General features: G+C 38.5%; 1 long non-coding RNA gene across 1 annotated transcript in view; it reads right to left on the reverse strand.

Moving 5' to 3' along the window:
* LOC115851184 (uncharacterized) overlaps nt 1-13,919 on the reverse strand; it is a 51,376-nt gene extending 37,457 nt beyond the window's left edge. Inside the window, exons 1-2 of the long non-coding RNA XR_009558854.1 lie at nt 13,745-13,919; nt 11,956-12,097 (exon numbers count right to left, since the gene is read on the reverse strand). This is a non-coding gene — a long non-coding RNA (uncharacterized lncRNA). The remainder of the gene's footprint in view (nt 1-11,955; nt 12,098-13,744) is intronic.
* Between the last annotated feature and the right edge of the window lie 2,827 nt (nt 13,920-16,746).

The raw sequence follows: 16,746 nt of genomic DNA on the forward strand, positions 1-16,746 counted from the left end.
GTGACAGCTTTACTTCTTCTTTTCTGATTTGGATTCCTTTTATTTCTTTTTCTTCTCTGATTTCTGTGGCTAAAACTTCCAAAACTATGTTAATTAGTAATGGTGAGAGTGGGCAACCTTGTCTTGTTCCTGATCTTAGTGGAAATGGTTTCTGTTTTTCACCATTGAGAAAGATGTAGGCTGTAGGTTTGTCATATATTGCCTTTGTTATGTTGAGATAAGTTCCATGCATGCCTACTTTCTGGAGGGTTATTGTCATAAATGGGTGTGGAATTTTGTCAAAAGCTTTTCCTGCATCTATTGAGATGATCATATGGTTTTTATTCTTTGGTTTGTTAATATGGTGTATCACATTGATTGATTTGAGTACATTGAAGAATCCTTGCATTCCTGGGATAAACCTCACTTGATCATGATGTATGATCCTTTTAATGTGCTGTTGGATTCTGTTTGCTAGTATTTTCTTGAGGATTTTTGCATCTATGTTCATCAGTGATATTGGCCTGTAATTTTCTTTCTTTATGACATCTTTGTCTGATTTTGGTATCAGGGTGATGGTGGCCTCGTAGAATGAGTTTGGGAGTGTTCCTCCCCCTGCTATGTTTTGGAAGAGTTTGAGAAGGAAGGGTGATAGCTCCTCTCTAAATGTTTGATAGAATTCACCTGTGAAGCCATCTGGTCCTGGACTTTTGTTTGTTGGAAGATTTTTAATCACAGTCTCAATTTCAGTGCTTGTGATTGGTCTGTTTATATTTTCTATTTCTTTCTGGATTAGTCTCAGATGGTTGTGCTTTTCTAAGAATGTGTCCATTTCTTCCAGGTTGTCCATTTTATTGGCATAGAGTTGCTTGTAGTAATCGCTCATGATCCTTTGTATTTCTGCAGTGTCAGTTGTTACTTCTCCTTTTTCATTTCTAATTCTATTGATTTGAGTCTTCTCCCTTTTTTTCTTGATGAGTCTGGCTAATGGTTTGTCAATTTTGTTTATGTTCTCAAAGAACCAGCTTTTAGTTTTATTGATCTTTGCTACTTTTTCCTTCATTTCTTTTCCATTTTTTTCTGATCTGATCTTTATGATTTCTTTCCTTCTGCTAACTTGGGGGGTTTTTTTGCTCTTCTTTCTCTAATTGCTTTAGGTGTAAGGTTAGTTTGTTTATTTGAGATGTTTCTTGTTTCTTGAGGTAGGATTGTATTGCTATAAACTTCCCTATTAGAACTGCTTTTGCTGCATCCCATAGGTTTTGGGTCGTTGTGTTTTCATTGTCATTTGTTTCTAGGTATTTTTTGATTTCCTCTTTGATTTCTTCAGCGGTCTCTTGGTTATTAAGTAGTGTATTGTTTACAGTTTTTTTCCTGTAGTTGATATCTAGTCTCATAGTGTTGTGTTTGGAAAAGATACTTGATACAATTTCAGTTTTATTAAATTTAGCAAGGCTTGATTTGTGAACCAAGATATGATCTATCCTGGAGAATGTTCCATGAGCACTTAAGAAGAAAGTGTATTCTGTTGTTTTTGGATGGAATGTCCTATATATATCAATTAAGTCCATTCTGTTTAATGTGTCATTTAAAGCTTGTTTTTCCTTATTTATTTTCATTTTGTATGATACGTCCATTGGTGAAAGTGGGGTGTTAAAGTCCCCTACTATGATTGTGTTACCGTCAATTTCCACTTTTATGGCTGTTAGCATTTGCCTTATGTATTGAGGTGCTCCTCTGTTGGGTGCATAAATATTTATAATTACTTTATCTTCTTCTTGGATTGATCCCTTGATCATTATGTAGTGTCCTTCTTTGTCTCTTGTAATAGTCTTTATTTTAAATTCTATTTTGTCTGACATGAGAATTGCTACTCCAGCTTTCTTTTGATTTCCATTTGCATGGAATATCTTTTTCCATCCCCTCACTTTCAGTCTGTGTGTGTCCCTAGGTGTGAAGTAGGTCTCTTGTAAACAGCATATATATGGGTATTGTTTTTGTATCCATCAGCCAGTCTATGTTTTTTCGTTGGAGCATTTAATCCATTTACTTATCGATATGTATGTTCCTGTTACCATTTTCTTCATTGTTTTGTGTTTGTTATTGTAGGTTTTTCCCTTCTTTTGTGTTTCCTGCCTAGAGAAGTTCCTTTAGCATTTGTTGTAAAGCTGGTTTGGTGGTGCTGAATTCTCTTAGCTTTTGCTTGTCTGTAAAGGTTTTAATTTCTCCATCAAATCTGAATGAGATCCTTGCTGGGTAGAGTAATCTTGGTTGTAGGTTCTTTCCTTTCATCACTTTAAATACGTCTTGCCACTCCCTTCTGGCTTGCAGAGTTTCTGCTGAAAGATCAGCTGTTAACCTTATGGGGATTCCCTTTTATGTTAATTGTTGCTTTTCCCTTGCTGCTTTTAATATTTTTTCTTTGTATTTAATTTTTGATAGTTTGATTAATATGTGTCTTGGCATGTTTCTCCTTGGATTTATCCTGTATGGGACTCTGCACTTCCTGGACTTGATTAACTATTTCCTTTCCCATATTAGGGAAGTTTTCAACTACAATCTCTTCAAATATTTTCTAAGTACCTTTCTTTTTTTTTTTTTTTTTTTTTTGCGGTACACGGGCCTCTCACTGTTGTGGTCTCTCCCGTTGCGGAGTACAGGCTCGGGATGCGCAGGCTTAACGGCCATGGCTCCTAGGCCCAGCCGCTCCACGGCATGTGGGATCTTCCCAGACCGGGGCATGAACCCGTGTCCCCTGCATCGGCAGGCAGACTCCCAACCAATGCGCCACCAGGGAAGCCCAGTGTCTTTCTTTTTCTCTTCTTCTTCTGGAACCCCTAAAATTCAAATGTTGGTGTGTTTAATGTTGTCCCACAGGTCTCTGAGAATGTCCTCAATTCTTTTCATTCTTTTCCCTTTATTCTGCTCTGTGGTATTTATTTCCACTACTTATCTTCCAGGTCACTTATCCGTTCTTCTGCCTCAGTTATTCTGCTATTGATTCCTTCTAGAGAATTTTTAATTTCATTTATTGTGTTGTTCATCATTGTTTTTTTGCTCTTTAGTTCTTCCAGGTCCTTGTAAAATGTTTCTTGTATTTTCTCCATTGTATTTCCAAGATTTTGCATCATCTTTACTATCATTACTCTGAATTCTTTTTCAGGTAGACTGCCTATTTCCTCTTCATTTGTTTGGTCTGATGGGTTTTTACCTTGCTCCTTCATCTGCTGTGTATTTCTCTGTCTTCTTATTTTGCTTTACTTACTGTGTTTGGGGTCTCCTTTTTGCAGGCTGCAGGTTCATATTTCCCGTTGTTTTTGGTGTCTGCCCCCAGAGACCAAGGCTTATTCAGTGGGTTGTGTAGGCTTCCCGGTGGAGGGGACTGGTGCCTCTGTTCTGGTGGATGAGGCTGGATCTTGTCTTTCTGGTGGGCAGGACTGTGTCTGGTGGTGTGTTTTGGGATATCTGTGATCTTATGATTTTAGGTAGCCTCTCTGCTAATGGGTGGAGTTGTGTTCCTGACTTGCTAGTTGTTTGGTATAGGGTGTCCAGCAGTGTAGCTTGGTGGTTGTTGAGTGGAGCTGGGTCTTTGCATTGAGGGAGATCTCTGAGAGATTTTCGCCGTTTGATATTATGTGGAGCTGGGAGGTCTCTTGTGGACCGGTACCCTGAACTTGGCTCTCCCACCTCAGAGGCTCGGGCCTGACCCCTGGCCAGAACACCAAGACCCTGTCAGCCACACGGCTCAGAAGAAAAGGGAGAAAAAAAGAAAGAAAAGCTTTAAAAAAATAAAGTTATTAAAGTAAAAATAAAAAAATATTAAAAATAAAGAAAATTAAAAAGTAATAAAAAAAGAAAGAAAGAAGAGAGCAACCAAACCAAAAAACTAACCCACCAATTATAACAAGTGCTAAAAACTATACTAAAAAAAAAAAAAAAATAGAACCCTAGGACAAATGGTAAAAGCAAAGCTATACAGACAACATTACACAAAGAAGCATATACATACACACTGACAAAAAGAGAAAAAGGGAAAAAATATATATATCGTTGTTCCCAAAGTCCACCTCCTCAATTTGGGATGATTTGTTGCCTATTCAGGTATTCCACAGCTGCAGGGTACAGGTTGATTGTGGAGATTTAATCCGCTGCTCCTGAGGCTGCTGGGAGGGATTTCCCTTTCTCTTCTTTGTTCGCACAGCTCCTGGGGTTCAGCTTTGGATTTGGCCCCGCCTCTGCGTGTAGGTCGCCGGAGGGCGTCTGTTCTTCGCTGAGACAGAACGGGGTTAAAGGAGCCGCTGCTTCGGGGGCTCTGGCTCACTCAGGCCGGGGGGAGGGAGGGGTACGGATGCGGGGCGAGCCTGTGGCGGCAGAAGCCGGCGTGACGTTGCACCAGCCTGAGGCGCGCCGTGCGTTCTCCCGGGGAAGTTGTCCCTGGATCACGGGACGCTGGCAGTGGCTGGCTGCACAGGCTCCCGGGAGGCGGGGTGTGGAGAGTGACCTGTGCTCGCACACAGGCTTCTTGGTGGCTGCAGCAGTGGCCTTAGCATCTCATGCCCGTCTCTGGGGTCCGTGCTGATAGCCGCGGCTCACGCCCGTCTCTGGAGCTCATTTAGGCGGTGCTCTGAATCCCCCTCTCCTCGCGCACCCTGAAACAATGGTCTCTTGCCTCTTAGGCAGCTCCAGACTTTTTCCGCCGACTCCCTCCCGGCTAGCTGTGATGCACTAGCCCCCTTCAGGCTGTATTCACACAGCCAACCCCAGTCCTTTCCGCTTTCTGTTTTTTAATAACAGAAATTTCATTCACATGAGGATCTCTGATACACAGAACCTTAATCAAGTCAGATGATGCTTTCATTTGGCTGCAATATAAAGAAAACTAAAGCAAAGATGCCCCTCAATTAGGAATGTATATTATAAAACCTGATCGTTGTGTCCCAATGGGCTTAAAAGGACTTTAAGTCCAGTTCCCAGATCTTAATATATAGATACTATACAGATAATCAGACTAGACTGATTCCTGACCCTTGATGTGGTCACCTCTCTCCCCTGAACACAGAGGTCTTCAAAGGGGCCTATTGGTGGAGGTTTTCAGTGAGGCAGGGGCAAGGACATTGGTTGAATAATTTCAGTCTCAGTGGAGCTGTTCATCCCAGCTGAGCTTTGTGAGTGTTGGACTGATGTGTGTGTTATATGTGGGGAGGGTGTGAGCTTCAAAGGCTGTAAAACACAGTATGTAGTATCTTACATCACTTCTCAAATCTGTGTGAATTCAGATTTCTCTCTGACAAAACCTTCCCATTAAAATGGGAAGTTCAAAAGTACAGTGGGGTTTAGATTGACTATTCAACAAATAAACATCCCTGTGAATGAAAAAGTCAAAAAACAATTGATAAAAATGCTAGTCCTAAGAATCGGATACAAATCTCTGTCATTTATGAGATATCATTTATCCATCAACTATAATGTAACTTCTTCCTTCTATTCATTTCCTCTTAGCCTGTATGTTAGGTGATTATTATCATTATATCTTTGTTAGCCTTAACTCCAGGATCTGCAATAAAGGTCTTGTGAAATGAAATAGCCCAGTTTGTCATGCTCTGGAATTTGCCTGGTTCACAGTGTCTTGGAATTAAACATATAATTGAAACGCTCCTTTGTCTAAACTTCATCCACAGTCATAAAATAGAGAACAGAGAAAGGGTTGCAACTATGGTGTTTCATCTGAAATCAAAATACTAAACATATTCTACAGTTCAAAAGGCTCCTTGAGTAGATAGCCTATCACATCTATGCCAAGCCATAACTATGGTTAAATAACTAGTTCTCATTGCTAATCTGTAGGATAGTTTATTAATCACAGAAAGCGTAACCAGTTAACCTAACCAAGAAGTTGGTGTTGGATATCATACTTCTGCTGTATTGTAATCATTCAGCATTTTCAACAGCTCTACAGACACTCCATTCCTGACACGGTCTTTTCTCAAAAGATAAGCATTCCTGAAAGAGTAGATTGAGAGAAAATACAAAGCATTTAGAAAAAACATTTCCCCTGACATGACTTTCATGAAAATAAAGAGTCTGCCTTAGAAAATTTAAAAGTAAAAGAAAAAAAATACAAAAAGAAAGGAAGAACAATAACAACAACAAAAATCAACCATGGTTGTGGGTTTCTAGCAGCTAAAAAATAATCATAATAAACCAATCTGGAGACCTGGGTTGGAAGACTAGGTGGGTCATTGAACCATTCATAGGTAGGATGGGAGGAGGAGGGAAATGTCTAGATTGTTAAGGTCATTCAAACCTGGAAAGTTCTATGACGTAAACATCTTAGATTAACTTTAGCCCTTTCATTTGGGGCCAGGTCATCATTGGCGCTTGCAGCTCAGCCTAGTTGAGAACGGTCTGTTTTCTTGAGAGCAGCTGCCCTCTAGCCTCATTCTTAGAAGTAACAAGTAACAAATAACATGAATCCTGCTGCTTCCATGTGTCCACTAACAAACTTTGATTCTGAGTACTTTATTTTGTCAGCTTAACACCAGGTCTTACATTTTAATATGTAAACAATTTAAAAAGATAGTAATATTGAGAGTCCCTGGATGTCTAAAATATGGCCTCCAGTGACATGTTTGGTGACTCCATTTGGTAATTTTTTTTTTTTTTTTTTGGCGGTACACAGGCCTATCACTGTTGTGGCCTCTCCCGTTGCGGAGCGCAGGCTCAGCGGCCATGGCTCACGGGCCTCATCTGCTCTGCGGCACGCGGGATCTTCCCGGACCGGGGCACGAACCCGTGTCCCCTGCATCAGCAGGCGGACTCTCAACCACTGCGCCACCAGGGAAGCCCTAATGAAGTGATTTTTTGAAACAAACTTTAGAATTTTATCAACTAGGAAACAGAAGTCTCTTCAGATTTATGTGTATTTATTTACTCTTTAAGGCAAGGTGAGTAATTACTGCCCCATCTTCTATTCTCAGCACTCTCTGATTTTAGTAGCTACTGATTTTGCTGAAAGCTGGAGAAGTCAAGCACATTTGTAATTAGCTCTTCTGGGCAAATAACCTTGTAAAACAAAAGATTTTACTCCAGTTGGTTATAAACTTGCTAGATTTGAGTGGGATGTTATATGTATATTGGCCTCCTTAACTCTACTAAGGAAAATTATTCTGGGGGGTAAAAAAAAATACTCTGAAACCAGAATGCAAGGAGAATTGCGAGCAGTCATTTCACTCCCCCATGTTGCTGGTGACCAAATGTTCTGAAGGGAGAATAGTTAAAAGCAGTGTCTCCCTGACTGTGAGAATTGATTCACTTGCTCAGGATGGTATGGAAGCCCAGAGAGGCTGAAGACTCAAGACTCTAAAGGTCTTGCCTCATGAGAAAACTTGGACCAAAAAATCTTGCTTGGCTTTGAGCTACATTCGAAGGGATGTTTTTCAAATTACTGGGATGAAATCTGACTGAGAGTGATGATTCTTTAGGGTTTAAGAACACAAACCTTTTCCTTGGTTGTTTCTTTTCTCTCTCTTATTCCACTTGCATCACTTAAGCTTCCTTTCTCTCCAAATATGCAGTAAAGACAGGGGAAAGGATAAAAAGCAAATTCACCAATTGCGTATTTTTTGTTGTTGAGATGCTTTCAAACTACATTTTTTTTTTTTTTGTTCCCAAATATTTTCAAGGCCAAGAGGCTAAAGGACCCTGAGTGAGAGATCCCGAGTGAGCTCAAAGATTTAGAGCATCCAACAAATTAAACTCCTTCCTTTAGCATGTGTATTAGAATCTTGGAGTCTTTAATATAATTTAAAGCAATTGTCCCTGTAGGGAGGTCTAACATTTTGCACAATAACGTTAAAATAGTTGACCTGCCTGAGGAAACTAGAAGAATTTCAAGGGTACATTTCAAGACTCTGTTTCTGTTGATAATAGTGTTCCAGAATTTATATTTATTAATATTGCTTTATTTTGGTCAGACTCCCACAGGAAATCCTGAGGAGTGTATGTTTCTGGCACATTTTATCTTAGATAGTTCCATCCCTTTGGTCTTGCATCCTGATTGCTAGACTGAAGAGTACCTTTGTAAGCCTCTACTCTTTAATAGAGCTGAGGATGACAGCAAGCAGGAACTTCAACACTCTAGGAAGACAATCTATCTACTTTCTCCGGTTATCATTAAAATGTCTTTTAGACGTAGGTCATAACTGGAAACCTATAAATGATGTCTGTGTAGTGAGCACTTCCCACAGAGCTGGAGTCCCAAGCGATTAAAATTTATCACATTGTTCTTATGGTTACAAATGCTCCTGATATGTGTCATTACTTAGAAAGTACTATTCATAACATTTTGATTTCAGTCCAAATAGTTTTTTTTTTCCCCTGAATTTCCCATAAAATGCTCTTGATCTTTTCTTCAGAGGTCTAATCTGCTTTTCCTTTGAAAGAACAAAGAAAAGGGGTTGATTGTTCTCTAGTTTAAATTTTGTTTAGTGTGATATATTTATTGCCTGGTGGGATGCAGCTAATTTTCCACTAGCTTTTCCGAGAAAGTTATTAGGATAGAATTTAATTCTGTTTACCGTATGGGCCCTAAGCTCTTTCATGAATTACAAGTTATGGTGTTTAGTATGTAGCTCTATTAAAATGATATGTAACTACGAGTCCTCATATTTGAGCAGTGCTTTGTTTTTCAAAAATGCATGCTTTGACTGTACAAATTTGCCCTTTGCTTACATGACACAGTATACACTGAAATGCTTTCGAGTGAGCTCTTAATATGGGAGGGGTTTGTTAGAACACAGGATAACAAGGTGGCCTCTCATTTAGTCTCCTGGAGAGCTAAAGATCTAAAGTTCTTTCAATATGATTTTCTAACCCTCATGCATTTTCCATACCTCTGAGAATTTATACATTAAGGCAAAATGTTAGTACAGAGTACCCTCATACATTTATCTCTTATGAGGTATTTTACCTGGAAAGCAGTGAATTGAACTGGCTTGTATTTATTGAAAAAGAAGCCTGTGCAGACAGCATACCACCTGCTTTTCTGCCTACATGTTTATTTCCTGAAAACTTGAGACAACCCTGGCTGGACAAGTCTGCTTTGAGCTTTTGTAACTGATTTCTAAATCCTGGAACTAAGAGTACCTTGTGCTAATATTGAAATATCAGGAAAGGAAAGAAAGTGAGATACGAATGGAGTTGAACACCAGGATTTTTTTTAATCTAAAAGATAATTTATTATTGACTCACATCTCCAATATTTCAAGTGAGAACAAATTTCATGAAAGGTGTGATCTGAGCTTTTGCTCCATTTCTTTGTGATTCTCTGGACTCAGTGCTCCTCTCCTAAACCCCTCTGACTTTGGTTGCCTCATCCTTGGATGACTTCCTTCATGGCTACAAGATGGCTGTCTATAGCAATATGAGCTATACCCACTTCTTTGTTCACTTTCAAGGATTGTGTCCCTTCCACAGTCATCCAAACCAGACCCCTTAACTTTGGGATGATTACATAACACCAGGAGTTTTTAACTAAGGAATATATCAAAACTTTTATCATGATTTGGACTGCTGGTTATGAGAATTTCAACACCATCTAGCCTTCTAATTTAGCTGACTAATATATACACTATTGTACTATAATTTAACATTCTACTTCGTACATTTTAATGTGATTTGACATCACAAGGGATATTATAAAGCTGATGCAAATTTTTACCTTATAGTTTTAGAAATAAATTAAAGAAGAAAAGGTGAGCTTCTTCACTTAGAATTCTGGAGTCAAGAATATTTGGGGCTTAAGTAGGCAAATTGCCAGATGTAGGATTTTTTTTTATATTCCAAACAAAATGTACTAGTTCTTTCCATCGCTGACATAGTTGGCTCCGTGGAACTTTTGGAGCAAATCTCTTTTTGTATAATTATCTTGCCGTTTAGAGTCCTTTTGCGGTGGGAAAAACAGCCAGCTGGTGGCTAGCAAAAATGAAGTAGAGGGAGTGTTGATAGGAAAACAAAAAAAGGATCATAGAATTGATTTTGTGAATCTTATGAAAACAAACTCCAAGGGACTAACTTATTTTGTCATATGGGTATCTTAAAATATCAAATGTTCTTGGAAACAAGGGAGCTATTGGCTGGGGCTTGACAAGCATTTGTTATCTGGAGATTTTTCATTGTACATTAAAAGACTGAAAAGAGACAATGATACATAAAAGCGACCAACGCAAAATTTCTGATTATAATGGAATTTTACAGCTAATGTAATTTCAAACTGTTTTGATCAGGGTTTTATGTGTATCTGTTTTCATTCATTTTGCCTGTTTATATTGAGAATTATATTTAAATGGCATGTCTGTAGGCAAGACGGCCCAATAACCAGAAAACAAGCCATGTCTCTTAGATACCTACACATCAAAATTTAACTTTCTAATCAATCAACCAGCTACTTTGTCTATGTGATAACAAATGCTAGTTTAGTGTCATTGTTTTCTCTTTTGCAATATCACTAAATTTTCTGAAATACTTGATTGCTTTGGAAGATATTCATACCGGAAAAACATTTAAATACTCTAAACATGCTTAGAATAGTAGAATACCAGATTCAGTACAGGACCACAAAGATCTAGATATAAATCCAATGTGAAAATCACCTCTCCAGCCTCTCCAACAGGTGAGAGGTGCTGGCCTCCTAAAGCAGCCCATTCTATCTAAACGGGATTAAATATAAGCAAGTCCATCCTTACACGGAAGCTTCTATAGATTGGTCTTTGTATACATATGACAGCAGAGAGAATAAACCTTTTCCTCTTCAATAATAAAACTCTTCTTTCTTCCAGATAAAACATCTTGTGCCCCTGTAGTTTTTCTTCCTTTGACATGATTTTATATCCTCTCACCAGGCACATCTTTTGTTTCTGAAAGCATACTTTCTTAAAGTGGGGTGCCTAGATATGAACTCAGGATTTGAAAAGAAGTTTTGACCACTGTGGAATGTTGAGTGGGGTTATCACATCTTCCTTAGCCTGGAAAGTTTGCTCCAAAATTGACCTAAACCCTATTAGACTTATGACAGCCTCACCACTCTGTTGACCTGTATTGAACTTACTATTACCTAAAAGCCCTAGGCCATTTTTTTCCCAGCATTTTCAATACAAACTATTTTCCCAGTTGGTTTTCTGAACCCAGGTACAGGAATGTGTATTTATTGTTTGTTCCTATCAAAATTCATTCTGTGAGACTCAGCCAATTTGTTCAGCTTGTCAAGCTCATTTGGAGCCTGAGGTTGTCATCATCAGATGCAGTAAAACCCCAGCATATTTGACAAGATACCTGCCAAAACATTGAAAACGATATCTGGAAGGCATGGCCTTCCAACATGTTAAATTCTAGCCCCTAATCCAGCAGTCCACAACCTTTTTGGCGCCAGGGACCAGTTTCATGGGACCCCTGCCCTAATCCATTCTTGCTGAAGTTTAAATCCTTTCCCAGGTAAGGCAAGATCTCAAATAGGCCGTGATTAAAAAATGGCCTTATTCTTTCAAGTCACATCCTTGATAACTAATAGCACTTTATTTTAAGCAAGAATAGTATGCCTAGCAAAGTAAAAATAATCCAGGGAAACACAATGAATCAAAGTCATTTATTATGACCTATACCTCCTTTTGGTTATTTATCTGGTCTTTATACAAAAGTGTTGATGATGAAACTCAGATTGTGTTTACCAGAGTTAGATGTTTGTCTTTCTTCAACTTCAACTAAAGTGAGGACAGGATTAAGCAAAGGACAGTGAAATCCCTTATTAAATAAAAATGAAACCAAAGCAAAATCTCCAAGTCAAATAGAATTTTTCTGTCTAACAGCTTTCAAAATACGCTTGCTTGACTATGGTTCCCTTAGGATTTATGTTATTGTTCAGTAGACACTATGAAATAACAAAAATTATGCTGTTGGTAAAACATAATGATTACCATAACTTACCCCAGAAGCAGACACACACTAATCATACAGAAAGAAGTCTTGGCGTTCAACTTTAAAGTGTACCATCATCAAAATGCTTGAACAGTCACATGTGTAGGAGTGATGGGTCTTGCCCATATTTATAAGCCGCCTTAAATCCTTTCTGGAGCAAAGAGACAAGTAAATAAAAGACACAGTCACATATTTAATGAGGAGGGAGAGAGAAGTCTAAATTGGTATGCAGTCATTGCTCTCACAAGCAATTTAATTTTCTAAACGTTATACTGAAATGTTTAGATGCCTCCTTTCAGCCAACAACCCCAATGTAGGAGACATGCTATATCTCCAGTGTCATAGATACATAGAACATTGTTAAACAAAAATACTGTAATGAAATAGCTTTTTTAATGATCTATTACCCTTAAGTTTTTAAATGAATGTAAACACGCCACCTGCCATCCTCAGGGTGATTCCTGATTGTCTTAACGGGATATGCCTTCTTCTGTGACTCCAGGAAGAATTCCATGCTGCTGAGTCAGAGCTCAATATCTTTGGTTTAGTTTAGATGGGATTTGCATGGGGATAATACGATTCCATCTGCATTTTTTCCCCACTTACAAATTAAACAGGAAACACATATGTACTATATATGTGATATAAATATATCTGGTTTTATTTAATTTTCTCCTCTCTAACCCAAACCGTGCCTCCTTCTCTCTTTTCATTTTTGCGAAAAGAATCATCAGAAACTAATAATTTATTTGAAAGTTTGTTGGAAGCCATTTTATTATATGACTCTTTGAGCAGAAATGTCCTTTTCATTAGAGACAATTCTTTGTTCAGTTGCTTGTTGTTTTTAACTAAGTGGCATAAATTAACCCAGTCACAGGATAAACAGATACTCATTTGTAGGGTAATCCTGTTTTAAATCCTGTTTATCCCCTGTATAGCAAAGACTGGATCCTTAGTCTAACCCTCTCGGCACCCCTCCCCGTGCTCCCAGCCTTACACACTAGTCTCCAACGAGACTCAAATGAGTAGCATGGCCAGATTTAGCAAACAAACTTACAGAATGCCCAGTCAAATTTGAGTTTCAGATAAACAACCAAGAATGTGTTAGTATAAGTATGTTCCAAATATTGTATAGGATATACTTATACTAACACACTCTTGGTTGTTTATCTGAAACTCTTTAACTGGATGCCCTGAATTTCATCTGGCAATCCTACAAACACATCTTCTATGTTTTTGTTTCAAGTCATTTTGTGCAGATTTTCCCTTCCATCTCAGATGACCTACTGTGCCTTGTCAACATGGGAGACATGGCTCAACTGGCTTTTTCTCCTTTTCCATAAAATCTTAGCTGACCTGCTCCATTCCAGCTTCAGCAGAGTTGATCATCCCCTTCTTCGGGCTGAGACTGTGTCTTGAGTATTATTGAGTCACAAGCTATATCTCACCAGAGACGTATATACATATACACAGATACATTTGTGTGTGTCTGGTGGTAGGGTCTCTGGCACACAAGGTGCTTTACTCATCTGTATCCCCAGTGCTAGAAGATAGAAGGAGAGCTTCTGGGTAGGAGTAAGAGCAGAGGGTTGGAGCCAAAGAAAACTGTGTTTGAATCTTGGCCTCTGCCACTCTGCAGCTGAGATTGTGGATGGCACATTTACTCTCAGGGTCTAAAATTTCTCATCTACATTTTAAAAAAATAACACATCCCTGGCCAAGAAATTGTTGAAAATTAAATGAAAGTGTTTATATATAAGTGACCTGTCACCAAGCATAGGGTCATCTAAATAGTTACCTTCTAGGCCTTCCCTGGTGGCGCAGTGGTTGAGAGTCCGCCTGCTGATGCAGGGGACACGGGTTCATGCCCCGGTCCGGGAAGATCCCACATGCCGCGGAGCAGCTGGGCTCGTGAGCCATGGCCACTGAGCCTGTGCGTCCGCAGCCTGTGCTCCGCAACGGGCGAGGCCACAGCAGTGAGAGGCCCGCGTACTGCAAAAAAATAAAAATAAAATAAAATAAATAGTTACTTTCTAATCCCACTCTCCTTGTTGAACTAAAAAGTCCTTTCAGAGGTACAATGTCTTTCCTTTCCTGGTAATCTAGAAAGAATTTCAATCTTCAAATTAAGTTTTAAATTTTGTCTGATTATGGCCTCATACACTCAACTTTTAATATTTTCATTGTTTTGCCCACTTATCCCCAAATTCGGATTGAATGCCTTGTTCTTCCTTTACAGTCAAATAGCACTTCCAATCAGACCATATAAAACAAGAAAAACTCTGCTCCCAAAAGCTTGCAAAGCAAGAGAGTTTCTAAAAATTACTCTTGTCTCATCTGTCTGACTCACATTTATCTAAAAATAAAAGGAAAACTAGGAGAAAAAATAAACGAACAGAGGATAACGTGCAGCTTCATGTCTCTAAGTCAGATAACGAGATAATTTTTCTGCATGCTCTATGTTTCACTTTACTTTCCAAAATGACCTTTCCACCCCTTAGTCCTATCACTAGAATATAAATCCATTAATGAGGAATCTTTTCTTTCCCTGGCCTTTTTCATATCAATCTCAGCAGGATGCTAGACTGTTCTTTTGAGTTCATTCACTTTATTGCCATTAAAAAGAAAATATAGTCTGGAGACGGCCTGACTCCAAATGGTTAAGCACAAGATGAAGAAATAAATTCCTGAGTTTCTAGCTTTCATATACCACTGATTTTCTATGTAAAACTTAAGGAAAATCCCAAAACTCATTTTTTAATCTGTGAAATGAGTCAGTCATTTAAAAATATCTCTTTCACATATGCCATTTTTTATAGCAGAAAATAAAAAGATCTTAAAATACTGGTGTTTACAGTTAATGGTTTTCAAACTATGCTTGCCTGACTACAGGTACCATAGGATTTAACTCTATTGCTCTTTAGATGCTCTGAAATATAATAATTATATTGGTAAGATGTGACGATGACCATAACTTTCCCCAGAAGTACATACATTCTAATCTAACTTTCAAAGCTAAAGCTAAAGAAACCAGAGGAATCACTGAGAAAAATACGTAGGGAACCTCGGAGTAAATTGACAGACAACCTAGGAGATACAACCAACCTATATAGGTTGGTGCCAATTCATTTAACCATTTACTTATTCATTCATCAAATGTTTAGTAAGCATATACTATAAGCAAAGCTCTGTGACAGACTTTTTCTGAGGTTCATTTCCTCGATTTCCTAATGACACTGGGGCTGTACTAGTAAAATGTATAACTCAGGGGTTAATAGCTTAATGTCCCTAAGTTAATCCTTTAATAATTTTATTAACATTAACATCTCACATCTAGGTAAATTTCTTTCAATGAAGAAAGGGGAAGATCTTGAGATAACAAAACCTTACCATGAGGATCTCATCAGGGTACCTTGCAGATCCAGTACAGGTAACCCTGTGGCTTGGAAAAGTCTCTGAAACCAGCCTGAAGCACCTTGTCTGTTAGAAGTGCTATCAATTATACGACACACATGGACCACAAAAATACGACCTCACATCCTTGTGCTAAAAGAGTAATCCTAATGAAAATCAGGAACGCAATCTAAAAAATAAAATATACTTGCTTGAATTTTTCGTAATAAGCATGTATATTTTGTAAAAACGTTTCTAAAGAGGAAAAAGAAGAGAAGGAAGGAAGGAAGGAAGGAAGGGAGGAAGGAAAGAAGGGAAGGAGGGGGGCAGGGAGGAAGGAAGGGTATGTGATTTAATTTTTTAAAATTGATACCCATAGGAGGCTGTGGATGGCAAGACTAAGGAGCACAACACAATGCCTCGAAAACATCATGATTTCTGAACCCAGACACTTGATATCTGAATCTTGCAGCCATAGAAGTTAGTATAGGCACTTCGGATCAGCTTCCATCTTCCTCATAGCTCCTCAAGAATTCACTTTGGGTTCTGACACAGAATACTGAAGAGGGAAAATAACTCCCTCCTGCTTCAGAAAAACAGCCAAGAGGATTCTCAGAGCTTTCTGTACTGATGGGAAATAATCATTCTTGACCTCGTTCTCTCTCCCTCCAGAGGCTCATGGCTCTTTGTAGACACAACTAGAGAGATTGAACAGCTTCTCCCATATTTCCAGGTCAAGGGGGCAAGGCTAGAGTTGTTCAGATATTTACTAAATGCCTAATAAGCACAAAACATAGTACTTGGCACTCTACAGGTCCAAAAAAATAAAAGATATGGTTCCCACTGGAGAAAGAAAAAATATACGTAAGCAAAAAGTAGATGACAAATTAGCCGCGAAACAGGAGATTTCACAAGGTTATTGCTAAAGGCAAATGTACACAACATGAGAGCTCTCTTGACCAATGTATTAAATATGCACTGCTTTCTTTAAAAGTGGATCTATCAACATCTGTCAAATGCATGCAGCGCACACACACATATATATACACATGCACAATTGCCAGTCTGTTAGAATAAAATTTTTTAAAAATCAGAAGTTATAAAAATATACAAAGTTTAAACAATTACAGGGAGAGCAGAGATTCAGAAGAGATGGCATTTACTGAGCAATTTTACTGCTCCAGGTACTGTGCTAAGTGTTCTAAATGCATTTGCTCAATTAATTCTTGCAACAAATGAATGTGATATAGATTATTACCATTTAATATTTGAGGAAACCAAGACTTAGAAAGGTTTAAGTAATTTGTCTGAGATGTCACAACTAATCTCATGTTTCTGAAGCATTTGATGATACGTTAGAAAATTAGTGTGTTCTCCATTGTACAAACACAACATGACTCTATTCTT

This window comes from Globicephala melas, chromosome 14 (genome assembly GCF_963455315.2).
Source record: "Globicephala melas chromosome 14, mGloMel1.2, whole genome shotgun sequence".
NCBI lineage: Eukaryota > Metazoa > Chordata > Mammalia > Artiodactyla > Delphinidae > Globicephala > Globicephala melas.